This window comes from Herpailurus yagouaroundi, unplaced genomic scaffold (assembly GCF_014898765.1).
Source record: "Herpailurus yagouaroundi ecotype Mexico unplaced genomic scaffold, PumYag 77, whole genome shotgun sequence".
Lineage (NCBI taxonomy): Eukaryota > Metazoa > Chordata > Mammalia > Carnivora > Felidae > Herpailurus > Herpailurus yagouaroundi.
Window position 1 is genome coordinate 74,534,639 of NW_024412388.1, and position 19,601 is coordinate 74,554,239.

Here is a 19,601-nt window from a genome sequence, read left to right on the forward strand (position 1 = left end):
TGAACCATCAGGCTTTTGAAACCTGAGGGAATGTGGCCTACACATATATGCCATGATGAGCTGGGTTACACAGCTTATAATGGAGGCAGAAAAAGATACTGTGATTCGTGTCTGTCCTTTGCTCGTTCTCTTTTATTGTCTGAAGTTCACTTTTTTTTTTCCTAATTGTATGACCACTGGGACTAGAAATCCACTATGGATGGAGTTCTGAGAAATCCAGGGGAATGTTGTAATAAGAAACTGTTTCCTATTGATCTTCTCCCCTCCCAGTAAGCTCTGTATTTGGGTTGCTTCGGGCGTGGGGGGAATGGGGCGAGGGCAAACATCCAGTAACTTACATTTTCAGGAGCTTTGTGGTTTATACTCAGAAACTCAGTGAACTGATAATGATGGCAAGCAGAGGTTAAATCTCCATTTCATCATCAAACTGGGAAGAATAAAGGATTTGTATTCAGTCATACAATGCGGAATGAGGGCAGCTCTTAAAATGATTGCTTAAGGTGCTTTTTTCACACAGCCGCTGTTTGGCTGGATGTGACAAAGTCTGCTCAAAAAGAAACTTTTGACTAGATATATAATAAATGAGAAATGCCCTTGGGAAAAAGGAAACACCTGTTCCCCCCCACCCCTTCAGTTCAATTCCTACCCATTAATTACTTAGGAATATTTAGGTGGCAGACGCAGAGAGTACAGCAATCCCTGTCCCTGAGCCTCTGCCCCCACACAAGTCCTTCCAGCATTTTGAAATTAAGAGGTTTACTTTTTTTATTTTTATTTTTGGTTTTGGCAACTGGTTTGCTTTTATACTGCCTCTGTGGGGCCATAGGAAGACCCTGTCCCTAAACGTACACAAATCCGTTTTGGAAAAGCCTGATGCGGAAATGATCCATAGAAACAGGATTTTTCTTCTCATAAAGTTGCCTTTGCTTTTGACCATACATGGATCTTGGCACTGCAGTGTGGGGAATTTGCCCAGGCCGTTCCACAGCCTCTGCCCTGTGCCCTCGGTGGGCAGGCAGCTGTGCTTTCTTTAGCATGGGTGCTTCCGGAGGGTGACTGCTCTCAAACCAAAGATGATTTCCCTTCACAACACAAGGGCTCCGTCTGGGGATGTTAGCCTGAGCAGACTCAAAGGGAGATGTTTGCAGAACATCCTCTCCCCTTAAATTCGTTCTACCAAAGCTCTGCGAGAATCTTTTTTTTATTGCCACCTCCCACAAAAGTTTAAGAAATGTTTTTTTCCACCTAATTTACTTTCCAATTTCTTACTCATACTTGGCTTCCATCTTTATTTTACTTCTGCGTGACTTGAAGGTAATAATATTCTTTAATAGTCATATATACACCTTCCCACATGGGGGCTACATCCTGGTTACATTACAAGCCCGAGGCTCCCCCTTTCAATTCCTCGAAATCCAGAGGAAACCCCCCCACAGAAGGTGCTAGATAATTAGCTTGGCTACTGTTTGCTGCAGACAGCGTTTTCGGTTGGCTCTGGTCACAGCGCCTGGGCTTTCAGGCTGGGTCTCCCGCTTCAGCGCAAGGCCAGGGAGGACTTCAGCCACAGCCAGACCCGGCTCCCTCACCACAAGCCCTTAATTGTTTATTAATGAAGCTTTTGCCAAACAAATCTACACATTGTCTAAACCCTCCGCCCCCAGAGTACATTCCAGCCCGCCCACGAAAGTGTACTGTGGGGCTGCTCTCTGAAAAGTCTCATTCCTGCCCTGGCAGAGTTGGTTAGGATTCAAACTTTCTTCCTTTCTTTCCCCTTCTTTTTTTCTTTTTCTTTCTCTCTCTCCTCTTTCTTTCTTTGTTTCTTTTTCTTCTTTCACCCTCCCTTCCTTCCTCTCTCTCTCTTTCTTCTTTCTTTCCTTTTTTTAAAAACTTTTACTGGCAGCGGCAGCTAAATATGAGATTGTTGCTCATCCCCTAAACATGGCAGCACAGGTGTTACCGCTCAAAACTGAGCTCGCGTCTCTTTGCCCCCATACCTCCTGAGAACGGCGTCCCTTTCTGCTCCACAGCTGGTGTCTAGGCCCAGCAGACGGGAAAGCCCTGCTGGAAACTCCTCCCAAACACCCAGTGGCTGGAGCAATCCTGCAGGAATAAGCCAACGGTTGCTGCTTGGTATTTGAACATCATTTAATGAGTGCCCAGAATTCATCTGTAAATGCACATTGTTAATTTAGGGCCGGCTATTCATTAATTAGGGGTTTAGTGGCAAGTGCCATTGAGCTATCTGCACTGTTTAAGGTTACGTCAAGCCCTAGCAAACGGCTTGCTGATAACAAGCTGCATCCATCTCCATTACTCGGCCACTCCTGTCTGACTTTGCTCAGCATCTTCGAAGGGCTATGCCTCTTGGAACTGAAGAATTAAACTTTTATCCAAACCAGATTCTGCTCTTTCACCTCTTCTTATTCCTTGAGTACTTCTCATTTATTTTGCCTAAATGACATCTGATTACCTAACATGGAGTGGAGCAAGGTCTTAACCTAAAACAGCCTGCAGACCTCAGTTCTCAGCTGGAGAATTCCAGTGGGTTAACGCTAAGGAAATCCTTACATTTCCATTTCATCTGAGACAGGGCTCAGTGTAAAAGAAATAGTTTCTGATTTTTCTTCTCATAAAGTTGCAGTTCCAATAGAATTTTTTTTTTAAAGCCAGAGAAATACAGGAAATTAATTTTAAACCTGGAGAATAAATGTCCCTATTGGTTCAAGTTTACTTTCGCAGTGTTTCTTTCCCTGAAAATATGTATCATTTGAGGCAATCATGGTGCCAAATGAAATATGTCCAACCGTCTAAAGAGCCCCGCATGTCAAACCTCAGCTGTACAAACGTGGTCATGTTGGAGGTACATGCTCAGTCACCAGACGGGCTCCAAAACCTGGCCTCCTCTCCCGTGTCTAGGCCCACAGTAGAAGCAGGCAGCTTGAGAGGACATTTAGGGAGATACTGCTCTTAAAGGAAACTATATAAGTACATGTTTGTTTATCCTTCAAACGCTAGGTTAGAGAACTTGCCTGAAAACTAACTTCCACTGACAGATGGTCTCTCTAAGTAGTTGATTCTGAGAAGGGAGAGGGCTACCTGGCATGGCTGTTTAACACATTAGGGTGCTCGCAGGGAGAGCCTACTGCTCCCCTGAACCATGGTTCAATTTTAAGCATCACTGGCCGGGATGGGTTATTGCAACTACTTGGAGAAGGGCACTTGAGAGCCTGATGCTCAGTGTGCGAGGGAGAGGGGAGGAGGAGGAGGAGAATGATAGCCCAAGGGAGGGTGTCTGAAAACCTTTGCACCACTGAGCTGGCACACTTATCACAGGGTGACAGTCTATACCGCAGGCCTGCGGTGCGTTGCTGTTTGTGGTGCATGCTGCCAACTGGCTTAGAAAATGCAGATCCCCTCTCTGATAGAGCAGGAGGCAGAATGTCAGCCGACTGACATTCCCCACAACAGGCCTTCCCAGGCCCCGGATGTGGGAGTGTGGATCGTAGCGGGATCTGCCAGGTGGGCGGTGGCTCTTCCAGGGAAGGCCCTTCTCTCTGGGCTTCCAGCAGCAGCCACCCCGGGTCTGGCTTCCGGCGGCGAGGGCCCTCATCCCTTTGCCCAGAATGGCGGGGACGCCATCTTGTTTTTAATTTGGTAATTAAGTTCCACGACACAAAGATTAAACAAAAAAGCGAGTTGTATTTGTGTATCGTCTTCTTGTCCTGCATCTTCCTGAACACAAAATAGAAAATGTCCTAGATACTACGGTGGGGGGGGGGGGGCCCCCCAACAAAACAAAACAAGGCCAACAAAAGGCTTGGTTTATAACATTTAGTCATAAAGTTACCTACATTGCACGCAATTGAAAGAGACAATCTTAAGTAGAGGATTTCTTAAATTTACCGTAATGATGCGGTGGACACTCGAAGTAAGAGCCCTTTGAAGCTGACGTGCTGCAGGATAAAGCACACTCTTTCTTTGGAAAAGAGAAAGCCAATATATTGCGGTGGCAGAAGGAACAATGGAGCCAATGAAACAGAGGTCAGAGCTGAAGGTTTCTGCTAGAAGCAAGCTATACACAGGTATTTTAATTTTTTTCTTCAGACAGAAACTCTGCTCTGGGACCCAGAGCACTGCATGCAGACTGCTGGTAAGAAAAGCACTCAATTGTTCAATTTTTATTATTCAATATTGTATTAAAAAAATTTTTAGGCTCTTTAGGTCAAGGCAACTTTTAAAAGGTTAAAAGCTATTCAGAAGGGTTCCCATATCCATAAAAGCAAATGAGATTAAGCCTAAAGACTGACGGAGGAAAAAGAATCATTTAGATAAACGGCCACCACCTCAAAAATGTTTTGATTTTTACCAGAGGAAGGGAATTCAGAGACTCTTGGATTGGTTGTCATATCAAGGAAAGATTCATTAAATCTGAAGCAATTATTTTTGTGCTTGTTCTTGTTTGGTGTGTTTTAGGCCAGGCCCTACCTTTCTTCAGTTACATTCTTTGTAATGGTTTGGGAAACGTAATTGCTTGGCTCCAACTTCCATCTGTCAACTACTGACCTTGCTGCTTGGGCATCTGTAACATCAGACACTATTGTCATGGAAAGAATTATGATGTTTCAATCAAATGTATTGCAAAGTTAACAAATCCATGACACGATCTGGACCACATGGAAGAGTTTAGAAAATGTGTTTCAGAGACCTCAGGGAAAAGCAAACAGGCCATCCTCATTAATGTTTATCTGCACGGCTTGCCATTAATTGTGTCAAGTTACCGTATCATAACAGAGGAGCTGAATCTGAACCTCGAACTTGAGGGGAGTACTTCAGATCGAAATGTGGGGTTCAGCAAGGGAGACAAAAGCCACTCCATGCTCCCAGGGGGAAGTTCTGAATTCATATCATTGACTGACCCGTGGCAACTTTGGAATGTCTGCTTAGACTGAGTCTCCTTGGTTATTTTTCAAAGTCCATGAAGTTATGCTTTAGTCTGGTTTTTGTTGCTGATCTCAGAAAACTGAATCTGCCAGAGGGTGGGACTCATTAGAGCTGGTAGATGGGTCAAACAGGCAAAGAGGTGATTGAAGCAATCAGGGTTAGCTGATATTTACTCGAAAGTCTGAGCATAGGGAACAGCAGATTTCTGGACGTTAAAGTGAGAAAGCGAGTTGATATAAAAATTTAATTTCATCTGCTATGGAAACTGGGTCTGGCCTGACAAAATTAAAATGGATAGAAATAATATTCTGGACACTTAAATTTTATTTTCACTGTCCTGTGTCTGAACAAATAAGCATTCCGAGTAAGTAAGAGGAGCTAAAATTTCCGTTTTGCGAGAAGTATTCCCTGACAAAGAGGTTTTGTGCCACGTATCTTTCACTTTTATAAACTCTAAAAGGAGAATGGTTGTTGCAGATGTTTTCTTGATAACAATAATAAATAATAAATAATAAATAATGTTTTCTTGATAAAATAATCGGTTTTCTTGAATCACAAAATGGCAAAGCAAAGCTGATGCATCTGTGAAGAGCTAAGAAAACGTAATTCAGTTTGGCCCTGCCCGGAGAAAATCTATTATGTGAAAACAAAAATTTACAGATGAATAAATTAGGGGGTGATTATTCATATTGTAAAAGAGTCTTTAAAGGATTCCCCTAGGATTCTTTTAAAGGCTTAGCTCCACTAGCTCATGTAAGTGTTTGTGTGCAGATCATTAACTATCTGACAGGCAGGCCAGAAATTCAGGTAGAGAGCCAAGGGGGAAGGGAGAGAATGTTCAAGAGGCAGAGGAACAGCTGACACCTGAGGCTTGCCACGCCTCAAGACAAATGATGAAGCAATATTGAAAGTCAAAGTGAAAATATGATGTTTATCTACAAGTTATGCTTTATCTTCCAGAGCCCTTTACGTACCAGAATGCTGCTTGGGTCCAAAGGCAGGCTTGGCCACCTATGTGGCTGTGTGACTTTGGGTAAGTTACATAACCTCTCTGAACGACCAACCATCTAGGGCCGTATAAGTAGTAACTTGAGTTAATATATATAAAGCAGTTAGGGTTCTGGCACATAGTAAATGCTGTATACATGTTTCTAAGATGATTCTGGGATAAGCTATTACAAAATATCATGTATTCTCCAAAACAGGGATTATGAGGATGATTATGACACTGGAAGTGATTTAACAAAAGCAAAATATTCCACCCCCCATACCCCCAAAAAAGAAAAGAAAAAAACAACAACCAAGGAACACTGAGGAATGAATACTGCTGTCTTTTGGGGTTTCCCAAGGAAGTCAATCTGAAATTTAAACTTCTTTGAAATTATTATCCTAACTTCAGTTTTGTAGGGGTTTGGCAAACTTTCCAAGATTGAGACGCACACAGAGGCAATCAGCAACGTAGCGTCTGTTGATTTTTCTATGTTAAAAGACTTTGATTCATCTATTATTGCATTTGTCATTTTAAAAACCATAGTAAACAAGATGAAGTATAGCTTTCTTATTTGTGGGAAAGAAAACTTTTTGCTTGATTGACTTCGCTTGCTTTGCACAAAAAATGAACCCTTTCTGTGTATTCTGTCCAATGCGTCTGCCCATATGGAGTCTTGGGCTTGGAATAGACATTAATCGATTCTTTCCAAAGGAACAACCAGTAACAAAGGGTACCAACCTGCCCTCCCAGTCTGATCTGGTTAACAGGTTGCTAAACCAGACACCCCAAAGTGGTGTGAAAGCTAAGATGTGTGAGTGCAGCTAGAATGGCTGTAGGGATCAGAGTCAGGTAGATGTAAGGAAGGGCACAGGTTCATTGTTGTTGAGGTGGCCCGTTTTGGGGTCCTGGCGACTGATAATGAGCTTTACCATATGTCACTTTTGACATGACATGTGAGAAAGCCCAGACTGTTTCAAGGGCCGCTAGTGCTACTTTTATTTAATTATAAAACGGTCTCTTAATTATTTAATTAAAATTCTCCTTTTGTGTCCCCCAAAACTCCTCTTCTGCTCAGGACAGGCCTCCCAGTCTGCCTAGCCCTCTGGTTATACCAGAAGACCTATGCTACTCTCTCACACTCGATTCTGTATCCCAGTTGGATACAGGTTGAATAAAAATATGCTTTCTGGTCCTCACACTTAGTTTATATGAGTGAATGCTGATGGAAATGGGTAAGTAAATAGTGTTTAAGTGCACGAGATCAAATTACTTCCTTCACAACTTGAAGTTCTTGACAGTTCTGGAAATACTATGCTTATTTTTTTTTTTTTTAACATGGTAAAGTGGATTGATCTTTACCTAGCCTCACAGCAGATTGCCAGATTGTCAGCTTTCAATATATTACTTTTTTGAAAAAAAAATTAAGTGATTTGATTCATTTTTGGGAAAAAATTTCTTGAGCTCAGAAAACTTAAAACCATGGAAATCTGTAAATGCTTTTTGAGTTATATAGAATAAGAGACAAGACTTTGAATAAGTGGGAACTAGTTCAGTTGCTTTTGTTTTTTAATTTTTTAAATTTTTGTCTGTTTAAAAAAAAATTGGAATGCTTCATAGGTTTGCATGTCATTCTTATGCAGGGACCAGGCTAATCTCCTCTGTATCATTCCCACTTTATTTTATTATTATTATTTTAAGTTTATTTATTTTGAGAGAGAGAGAGAAAGCACAAGCCAGGGAGGGTCAGAGAGAGAGGGGGAGAGAGAGAATCTCAAGCAGGCTCTGCACTGTCAGTGCAGAGCCTGACGTGAGCCTCAAACCCATGAACCGAGAGATCATGATCTGAGCCAGGTTGGATGCTCAACCGAGTCACCCAAGGCGCCCTTCATTCCAATTTTAGTATATGTGCTGCCAAAGTGAGCACTAGTTGCTAGCTAAACAGTTGTCTTTTACTGGTTATTTCCTGTATGTCCAATAACTTTTACATGTTAGTACCAAGAATTCAAATTTTTGAATTGCTATACGCAGCTTTGCCCAAAGCAGTGTGGTTTCCCAGACTTAAATTCCTGTTATATTTTCTCATTATATACTTACCCTTCACAGAGTGTGACACAAGTGCATTGAGCAATGTATTTGTGTAATTATTTGTTTAATGCCTGTCCTTCTATGTATTCATGTAACTATTTGTTTAATGCCTGTCCTTATGGGTAGATAGTAATCTCTGTCATGATAGGGGGCGCGTCTGTCTGGCTCACCGGTGTAGACTCAGTGGTTAGCACAGGAACACACACAGAGTAGGTGCTCAAAAAATTTGTTGAGTCACCAAATACTTGGTAGTAAATTTTCTGTGCTTATTCTGTTTAGTAGAACTAAATATCATGTAAGTTCCATTGAAGTTTTTCATTTTTATTTTTTATTTTTTGCTTTAAATGTTATACATACATACATACATTGGTTAAAACAGTTATAATGGTTAAAATATTCAAACTTGCATAGATGGGAAGTGGATGGAAAGTAAAATTTATCCTCACTGCCCTTTACTGATCTCCAAAGATTTCCAAAGTTAATGACTTTAATTGGATATTTACCAATATCCCTTTGGATATTTACCATCATATTTCTAAAGAACACATTGTATTCTTGATTTTCTTAAGACTTCGGATAGTATCTATGGATTTCTGGATGAAAGGTGTGAAATTTCATACACTCTTACTTTTTCCCTTCTCCCCTATTCGCTCCTAAGTTCAGGATTTTTGTTGTTCTTTTTTTTGTTTGTTTCTTTGTTTTCATCTTTCTACTGGTTATCTTTGTTACTTAGCATTATAATTAATCTATGTTTTTCAATCACCAGCTTAAGACTGGCTCTATTTTCCCCATGCTAAGTGAGGTGAGGAAATCAGTGCACCTATATTTTCTTCTTTTCTTTTTCCCCTGCTGCCTTCTGTCAGCTAAATTATTATGTTTTACATTTTTTTGAGTTTAAAGCAATTTACATGCAAATATTTTAATAATTTACACTTACACATTGTACCATTACATTTCCTTCTATATCCAGTGCCTTTCCAACATTGTCTATAGTTTTGATTTTAAAATAGGAATATCTGAAATGATCAATATATAAACATTAGGAATATTACTCTTTCTATAACCACATAGTATATTTAGGCACAGGAAGAAAGCAGTATCATTTCATAGAGTTGTAAACAGCAAAATCTGAAAGATGAACATAGAAATAGTATAGTTAATATTATATATTATTTATAAATTAAATACAATACATATTATACATTAATATGTTATATATATCAACAATTGTTCAAAATAATGTCATGTTTTAATTTGCTTCATATTTTTTTTTTATTTTTTTTTCAACGTTTTTTATTTATTTTTGGGACAGAGAGAGACAGAGCATGAACGGGGGAGGGGCAGAGAGAGAGGGAGACACAGAATCGGAAACAGGCTCCAGGCTCCGAGCCATCAGCCCAGAGCCCGACGCGGGGCTCGAACTCACGGACCGCGAGATCATGACCTGGCTGAAGTCAGACGCTTAACCAACTGCGCCACCCAGGCGCCCCAGTTTGCTTCATATTTTAACATGACTTTCTTTTTATGCACACTACCATCCTCAACTCACCTCTAAAAATATTTTTTTTTTTTCTCCATAAAGTCCTCTAGTCTCTTTCTAATTTCTACTCATTACTTTTTGGGTCTACTGCTCATTTTGAGATTTCTTTCATTGTACCTCTGGATTAGATTAAACTGTTCTAAGATTGCTTTTTTTTCCTCTTTCTTGGATTATTTTTTCATGTTATTGGAGTACATCCTCGTAATATTTTTTTTTTAAGGTAGATGAGAAGTAGACTATTTGAACTCTTTATGTCTAAAATGCCTTTATTCTTCACTTAAATTTTATTTATAATTGCACTTGGTGTAGTATTCTGTGTTTACAATGGCTTTATAGGCTTTTAGGACCCCCTGTTATTGGGAAGGCATTGATGTCCATCTGATGGTCATTTCTTTTTGAGCAAACACTGTTTTTTTCTCTTTGATGCCTTTTAGAATTTTTCTTTCCAAGCTTTGTTCTGAAATTTTACAAATATGTATCTAATGCATTTTTGTTCACTTGACGTTTGGTCAAGTTTGGCAGTCGTTGAGTTCATGTTTTTTCTAGGTCTGGGAAATTTTCTTCATCTGTTTTCTTTGGTTATTTCTTTGGTTATTTCAACTCTTTCATTGTTTATGTTGTCTTCCTCTAAACCAGCTTTTAGATATGCCTAAGACCTTTTGGATATGTGCTCTATATCAGGGCTTTTCAAGTTTTAATGCATGCGAATTACTCGGAAATCTTTTCAAAGGGAAGAATCGGAGTCAGTAAGTCTTAACTTAGACTTAACTTAGACTTTTAGAGTCTTAACTGAGGCCCATGACTCTGCATTTCTAATGAGACAGATGATGCTGATCCTGCTGGCGTGTGGATCACATTTTGAATAGTGAGGCTTTATAGTTCTTGAAATGGCATTTTGTGCATATATTTTTCTGTTTTTCTTACTTTCCATCATAGAACGTTTTATTAATTCCACCTTCCAAATTAAATTTCAGTCTTCTGCTTGTTTTGTTCAGCTTACAGTTATTTTTAGATGATCGATTGTATTATTTTTTTTTAATTTTCAAGAAGTCATAGCAGCTTCTTTTTATATTACAAATACAATATATTGTTGAAATTTTGAGGCTACTAATTAGAACATTTTAATGTTCTCTTTTATTCCTTCCACTACCATTGTCTCTTCTGTGGTCAGTTTTTCTGTTTGTTCATCTTTGTCTTTCTTTTTGTTCTACTTAACTTCCCCTGCATATCTGGTAATCACTGGTTCATTATTGATTTGGGGTTTTAAAGGACTGTATTTCTAATATGGTTCTGTTTATAGTAGCTGGCCTTTTTTTTTAAATTTTTTTAACGTTTATTTATTTTTGAGACAGAGAGAGACAGAGCATGAACAGGGGAGGGGCAGAGAGAGAGGGAGACACAGAATCTGAAACAGGCTCCAGGCTCTGAGCGGTCAGCACAGAGCCCGACGCGGGGCTCGAACTCACGGACCCGTGAGATCATGACCTGAGCCGAAGTCGGACGCTTAACCGACCGAGCCACCCAGGCGCCCCGTAGCTGGCATTTTTATCCTTTGAGGTCGAATGGACCATTTTACCCAAAAGGCCAGTGTTCTGAATGGGAGGGCTGCCTTTAGTCTCTGCAGCAAAGGGTAAACCCTACTGACAAGTGGCTTTTTCTTTCTAGGACATGAACAAGCTTGGGCAGCACATCTGCCATCTACGCCATTTATTACATATGCAGAGGAAGAAGAAGGCCTCCCTAGCACAGCTGTTCTGAAGATAGTCTTCCCATTATAAGCCTTTATTGCTACCCCTTGGCAATTTTTTTCTATCTATACCTGTCTGGAGCCTCTCCAGAGATGTTTTAAAGCAACTGAACCCTCCTTCCACTACATCTCTTTTCTATGTATGTATTTTGGGTTGTGATTTACTCAGAGTTTATCTAACAATATAATCAACCTACTTCCTAGCTTCGAAGACTTTGTTGGACTTTCTGGCCTGCTAACGTCATTCCCCTTCCTCATCCTTTTTTTGGCTTGTTTCAAGTGCTGCCAAGGATGTATTTATTTGTATATGTGAATGGTCGTTTCAGTGGGAATTTTGCATGGAAAGGAGGCAATGTAGGTCCTGTCCATCATCTTGAGTTAAGAGACTATATGGCTGTCTTAGAATTGCTCTAAATGCTTATCTGAATCTGGCTACCACTCATCTGGCTCTTCACAAACAGACAGACCTAACTGTAAATAGGTAAATTCCCATACAAGTTCCCCAGACCTTGCTAATTATTCTTCATGGATCAAGTCGGATTTAATAGTGTTAAGGGCTTTGGATGATTTTAAATTGTTCCCTAAGCCTCTTGGCAGTCCCATGTGTGTACAGCATAGCGTGATCACAAAAGAAAGTAACTATAGAGAAGTACCTAACCTAGAAGGCTAAGATAAAAATTAAAGTTCAAAAAGAATTTGAACTAGCTTACAATTTACTTTGGGGTGTTACATATTTTTATGTGAGTTGAGCTTGACCAACTCTACCTTGGATTTGCCAAGAAAATAATTGATGTGATCACAGAGCCAAGAATGATAACATGTGAAGATCTGTGGAGGATTGGCAGGACCCCAGATCACTGGGAAAAAGCCAATAGAATACCTATTTTTAAAAGGCAATAAAAAGTTGTTTGAGAACTAATGACCTCTAATAGAGTGAAAAAACTGTGCTTACTGAATACCTTGACCCAAATAAGTTTTAGAAAGTCTGACATAGTCATGGCGGTAATGAGTAGAGGAAAAATGTATTCATACAGCACACCAAAATAACATTAAATATCCAAAACTGGGTAAATATTTTTAATGTAAAAATTCTAGATTTTTATTTATTTTATTTATTGCTATCATTTTGTTAGGATTTCAAGTCCATATCTTGCCAAGCATCTAGATCATTCAAGACATCTAGAATTTGGCCACATTTCTCTATTTTTGCCTAGACACGCATTGTCATGTAGATGTTCCCGGTAACAGAAAAGTGTGATGTTAGATTGAAAATATTAACAGAACCGTTATTCAGACGCCAAATCCTCCCTTGATAACATATATAGGATATATGTTAACATTTTGCATATATGACTGAAACCTGATGGTGGCTGCCTTACTCTAGAATTTAAAATTAAATTTGAGATTATTTCAATAAACTAAGTCCTTATTCTAAAACAATACCAAATGAAACAGAATACATGCTGATATAAGTTGTTTTAATGAAGGAGGAAAAAAAATCCCCACATTTTGGAAGTAGGGGATAACTATTAGGCAATAATTGGGAAGAAGAAAAAAATTGGGAGTTTTCAGAGTCCCCAGCGAATATTATCCACTGACTATAATTTGATGAGATCTTTCACACCTCTTGCCTTTGTCTATAATGCTTCCACCCCTGGGATCTATTTCCTTCCCCTCTTTATCTTGCAAACTTTCCTCTGGTCCTTCCAGTCTGAACCCCATGAAGTCTTTCTTTCTATATATTTTGAGTTAGTTTCTCTGTCTTCTGTGTTCCCTTGGGGTATTTTGGACGTTCAGATACAACCAACCTTTGTTGAGTGCCTACCACCTACCAGGCACTGCGTCATGAAATAATAACTCTGTCACAGAAACATGACCATAGTATGATTATCTTCCTTTCACCGATTAAAGAAGCTGAGGCCCTGAGAAGATACACGAATTGCCCAAGGTTGCACAACTAGCAGACAGCAAATAGATTTTTAAACTATGTAATTACTTGTATATAGTTCTTTCTCCATCACTGGACAAGGCAGAAAAAGCATCTTATTTATCCCTCAATCTCCGTAGCTGCACGCCACCTGACACATGGTCAAAATGTTACAGATAAATTAATGGATAAACAACGTAGTGGACTTGCGTTAAAGGCAAGCTGGATTTAGGTGTAGGTGACTTACCTTTCTCATCTCTTAGAAGTAAGCATTCACTAGATAGTCATTAACATTCCCACCTCCATGCGTTATGCTAGTTTTGGTTTGGGTAGAAGAATTATAGTGAGTGGTGATGATACTATGGACAGTAAAAATAATAATAATGATGATAAGGACACTAGGTGTGCTTAAGGAAGAAAGTGCCACGTTGATGGTTTTGTTCTAGTGCTTCAGATAATGTTAAGAACTAATCAGTTCGTTCTTTATTTGATGTTTACTTATATTTAATGTCCGTAAGGTACTTCATCAGTCAGTATGGAAATAATAAAGTACAGACACGGTCCCTGTCTTCAGCATAAGACAGGCATGTAAGAGATGTGTATCCATAATGACAATCCCAGGGAGTAGGTGTTGGTGCTACGGAGTCAGAAGGCCACGTGCCAAGTGACTAGGGGAGGGTTCTAAAGAGTTGGTATGCAAGCCAGAGATGTTAGGTGGCAGAGATGTTCAATGTTTACTGAATGTTGGATGGCATTTTGAAGGTTGAAGTTTAGGGAAAAAGAGTATTCACTCATTTATTCTTTCATTCGTTCACCCAATACAGTCGTGAATGCTGATACCAGAGACTCTCCCATGCACTGGGATATTGACCGCCATGGATCTTTCTTCAAATGCATCCTCATTGTATTAGACTCTTAAATCATAATCTAATTTCAGGGTTGGGGAGGATCTTTAAAGGTCATCCACCTAGCTTTCGGTTCTAACTTCTAGGACAGTGGTAGCTACCGGAGAATTAATATAAATGCTGGGTTGTATGTATGAATGCTTCGCCCCGTTTTCAGAAAATTTACCAAAACAGCCGTAAGAGAAAACCACAAATAAGACCTCGTGCTCCCTTTTACATGCTTCCAGCTCCGTGGCTCATCACTGTAAGCGAGGAATGAAAGCAGCCTCAAAAGATCAGCTGTCCTTTAGGAAATAAATTGACAGTTAGTTCAGATAAATCTTTTTTATTGATATTAGATACTAGCTACTAGTGCAGCAAGATCTGGGTAAATAAGTTTAAAAAGAATTATCTGTCACATTGAGGGAATTTGAAAAATATTAAAAAGTACCCATTACTTAGCCCACGATGATCTTGAGACACTCATAAGAATAGTATCTATTAGTTCCGGTCATTCCCTTACTGAGTCTGAGAATGGCTGGCTACGTATGGGAGGGTCGCACTGCAGCATAGATGTTCTGAGAGAGGGTTAGTGGCTCTGAAAGAAGTGGGATTGAACGTCCCCGTTGGTTCTGAGGCTCTCACTGAAAAAGCTCACAAAATTTGGCAAGCATCAAAATGTACATTCACCTGACCAATCTCTGACGATACGGCCACAATCCTTGATGCTGAGCTGGGAATGAACACTTAAAATAATTCCTTGTTACCACCAACATTTGTAAGAGAAAGAGAAAAAGAGTCTTAGGTGTTTCAAAACAAGACTTAACTAACAAAAATTATTTTGTAGAAATAAATGTTCACTTCTTGACTGAAAACTTGCCGCATTTCACATTAGCCTAATGTGCCTTTAAAGTGATGAAGTCCTTGACAATCGAAAAATGACTAGCGAGTAGGAAAATGCATATTGAAATACTCATCTGTGTGAAGGTCTTGTGTGGAGGGGAGGGCTGGGTATATGACGATCCGGGATGCCATGTTTGCCTTGCCTTTCAGCACAATTGTATCAATTATTCTGGAGATTATTGTTGAGGAAAAACTCTCAAAGGAAGTGTCCAAATGACTTCATTTCTCTTTTACTTTGTCATGACCCACACAACGAACCTTTTAGTTGCTCTCTTCATTGTGTGGCCTTTTCTTCTCTCTTTTGGCCAAAAGAGCTGGTTTGGAGTGCCACCCCCAGCCCAGTGCTCCTCTTCCACCTGCACACCTAAGGGGTGATTCCTTTTCCCTACTCCAGTGTCCAGAAAAGAGAAGCTCATTGCTTATGCTGCAATTTTGATAACCTAACTGGCAGAACAGTTATTCAAATTTTAAGCTTCTGAATGCAGCAAGATCAACCTGGCCTATCCACATAAATAATTTTGACACGATAAGTATGCGAGAACGATGATAACCGATAAGTGAAGCAATTACCTTGCTTTTTTGGATTATATTAAATGAAGATTCTGATAGAGTAATGAAAAGAGACAAAGCAGACAAAAAGTCGGCTGCAGAGCTTTTGGGCACTGTGTTATCTCTATTATACCATATTGAAATAGAGAAGCTATCACCAATCATGCATTTCTATGTAACTTCTGGCTTCTACCAGTGAACAATGAATAAATTGTCACAAGACAGTAACTGATAAATTGGGATTGGCAGCGCTTTTTAAAAAGCATAAATAAACTTACCAGTCACCTTTTTCCTTCTCAAAGCAGTTTTTAGGGGACTCCAGGAGAGGGGAATCCACTACATCCTATGCTCCCTTCTGTTCCCTCTCCCTACCCCGGGCCTCTTTCCTGCCGCCGTTCTTTGTCTGATACTCAGTTGTAAGGCATCAGGACTGTGTTCTGATGTTACCACCAAAGTTCACCAACCCGTGGTCCTTTTGACCTGGTATGGGGCTCGACTGTCTGGAACTCACAGCGACATCCAGTCAGCTTACGGAGGTTTTTGGCAAAGCGAGTTTCACAAACAAGAGTAAGTATAAAATAGAGACGATGAATTCCAGGAGCTTTGGGTTCCAGCAGGATGGAAATTCCTTAACAACCCACAAACGCTTTAATGATGGCCCGGTCCTGGATTGGATTGTGCACAAACGATACCCCTTGTTGGAGGAGGTGCCAATAGGCACTTGAACCATTAGAAACCACTTCAAGGGGAGCGGCCTCTGGGTGTGAGTGGATGAAGTTTTCTAATGCAAATCATTCCAGCAGCGTGCAGGAATGCCATGACTTGTTTATGTTTTCTTTCAAAAATTTTTTCATGTTTATTTTATTTTTGAGAGAGAGACCGAGACAAGAGTGTGAGAGAGGGAAGAACAGAGAGGGCGACAGAATCCGAAGCAAGTCCAGACTCTGAGCTGTCAGCGCAGAGCCTGAGGCGGGGCTCGGACCCATGAACCATGAGATCGTGACCTGAGTGGCTGGACATTCAACCGTCGGAGCCACCCAGTGACACGCTACCCACCAAGGTATAGAGGCAGGAGCTTGAATATGGGGGTAGAAGGGCAGGGTTCAAGTCCCAAAGCCACCACTTACTGGTGGTGTGGCATTGGGCAAGTCAGTGTTACTTCGAGTGTCTCATCTGTGACACGGGAGTCTTAGGATTTAAAGGAGTGCATGTTATTGAAAGTGTTTTGTAAATACTAGACCCAGTGCAAAGGTTAGAAATGACCTGCCTGGTGGATACCTTCAAGTTCTGAAAAAGGACCAGGCCCGGTGCTGTCATGGGCTTTATCAAGGCCAATGGCTTATAATGGCAGGGTCTGCTGACTTAGTTTCACTAAACAAAGAGTGTGGGAATAAGCATCATTAGTCTCCTGCTCCTGCAAGTGGGATCATTTATTACCTCTCTCGTTAAAAATGCAAAAGCAAACCATTCACATGGCCGCTTTTCAAAATGAAAGAACCAATAAAGTTATTAAAAGCAAATCACATTTGATTAAATTATTATCATTACGGTGTTTAAAATAACATTTGTTCTGTTTATCAAGCCCCAGTCTTACTGCACCAGTAAAGAATTTGCCTTTAAAGACCAAAAACACAAGAAAATGGAAAGGAAGCCCAGTGCCTGCACCAAAGACTGGATCTTCGGATCATTTTTCACGAGTTCTTTACAACAATCCTGCACTGCTAGAGCTCAACCCTGCAGACCAGTCGTACAAGTTAACGACAGTGGGGTTGAGAGAATCAAAGAGTGTGGGGGGAGAGATGGCAGAAGGAGAAAAGGAAACGTTGACATTGCTAACCCCAAAGCAAGGTCTGCTTTTACATTTGCTTGGCAGTTTTCATTTTAATGACACATTTGGCCAGCTGACTTCGCATAACTGTTTGTTACTCATCCTGGTCTTCTTAAATGTATAATTTCTTCCTTACAATAAAAGAAGATTGGTTGTTGGCGTTACTTGGAATAAAGGCAAAGAATATTTGTCAATTTGTACGTGGTCAACCAACCTTATCCCTAAAGTTTAGAAATCAGCAATTATAAGGTATGTTGCAGGGAGCTTTACCCTAACTGCAGAGACAGGGATTAATCAGATACAGACCGGGCACATGCCTTGTAGCACAGTGCTAGATGATGACTGGTCAAGAGTGGCACCCAGCAACTCTAAAATTACTCCCCTTTCCCACACCATTCTGGCCATGAGAGCACCCCCTGTGCCTCTTTCAGAACTCCCTACTACCCCAAAACTACAAGCTAATGACTGGCACACCTGGGACCTCCATACACCCATTCTGACTGATCAGTACCTATCTTTTACTAGTTGTTAAGTATTTGAATGTCATAGATATCTATTTAGTATTACAAAGTTAAGTAGAAAGAATCGAGAGCTATATTCAGCCCGAAGTAATGAACTTATGTCTATAATCCTTAAAAGAAATCAAGATAAGGCTAATAGAATTTGAGCAAACTTAGGGACATATAATACTTTTAATCTATGTATTGTATTAATGCTTTTATAGGTTACTCTGGGTACACTTGATAAGGATACATGAGCTTTCCACTTCGGATGGGTATGAAACACATGGAGAAAACCCAAGTCCTAGAATTTTGGCACTCACTGACAAAGGTTTTTGCACGAGTCAGACACCTTTGCAAACCTCTTATGGTATTATACCCTTGACAACTAACCTTACATAACATGGGGTAGATCGAAAAGAGCAGAGCTTGACCCAGCCCACGCCATTTCTAAGAACACTGACATATTTACCTGCAAAAGCTATGCCAGGTCCGTTCATGTCCCAGGACCAAAATATGGTTTCCATAAAACCTAAGAAAGTATTCCAAGATGGTCTGGGATTCCAACTGGTAATCCATTACTTATGGATTGTATCCTTTTTGAGCACTTTGCTTTGGAAGGGAAATAAAAACCAGGGCTTCTGATGGGGCAATGACAAGGGGTCTGGCCACTATTGAATGAGTGCACCTTGAGGCTTGAGCTCATGTGCTGGGGCAGCCCAGCATTGGCCACTGGCTCAGATCCTCACTGAGTCCACCAATAGTGGTTTCATCACATGAAAAGTAGTAGTTGTGGTGATGTTTGTGTGAGTAGGGCCTAAGGGGTTACAGGACGTAGATATACCCTCTCTCAAACAAAGGAGAGTATAAGCACAGGCATATTCTCTCTTCCATCCCCTTGAGGGTTCATGTTCCTTATCCCTAGTGTCCAGCACACACTAGACATTTAGCAAATATTCATAGAAAAAAATAAATATTCACAGAGATGAAGTGTTAAGTTCTTTTCTCATACCTCATCCTGGTTCTTCTCTCTGGAATGATTTTCTTTTCATTCACTTTGTGCCAACTCCTTCTCATTCTTCATTTATTTATTCATCAAATATTTACTGAGTGCTTACTGTAAGCCGGGAACCATGTCAGGCACCGGGATCCAGCCCCAAACAAGACGTGGCTCAAAGGTCACCGCCTCTGAGAAGCATTCCCCAAGTCTCTGGAGCAGGAGCTGCCTCACGTCTTGGTTCCTTATTATCTCTGCTGTTATTTATTACATTGCATTTTAATTAGCTGTGTCTAGTTCCTTCCCCACTCTAAAGTGATTTTCTTGAAGGTGATGATTGGATCTTGATTATCACTGTATTCTCAGAGCCAGTAAAACATTATTTGTGACTGCAGTAGATTAATGGAAAAAATGAGTGATCTTTCACCTTTTCCTATGGCCACGGCCTTTGCCATATGACCTCGTAACTCCTTCCATCAAGAGGCCAATCCTATTTCCCAATTCCTGGAACCTGGGTTGACCTTGCTCTGGCCAACAGAACATGGCAGAAGCGATGCCACTTCTAAGCTTATATGTGAGGAAAGAATAAGCCTCATCTAGCCTAGTAGATGATGGGAGGCCCATAGCTTGATCGCCTTTGTCTTCCCAGCTAAGTGTCAAATATCACACACGTGAGCAAGGCTATCGTACATGAGCAGCCCTCCACCAA

At 40.4% G+C, this 19,601-nt stretch overlaps 1 non-coding gene across 1 annotated transcript; it reads right to left on the reverse strand.

Annotated features, from left to right (window-relative positions):
- Positions 1–7,527: 7,527 nt before the first annotated feature.
- On the reverse strand, positions 7,528–7,631 carry LOC121027871 (U6 spliceosomal RNA). Its single transcript, XR_005788958.1, has one exon. It is a non-coding gene; the product is annotated as a U6 spliceosomal RNA (small nuclear RNA).
- Between the last annotated feature and the right edge of the window lie 11,970 nt (positions 7,632–19,601).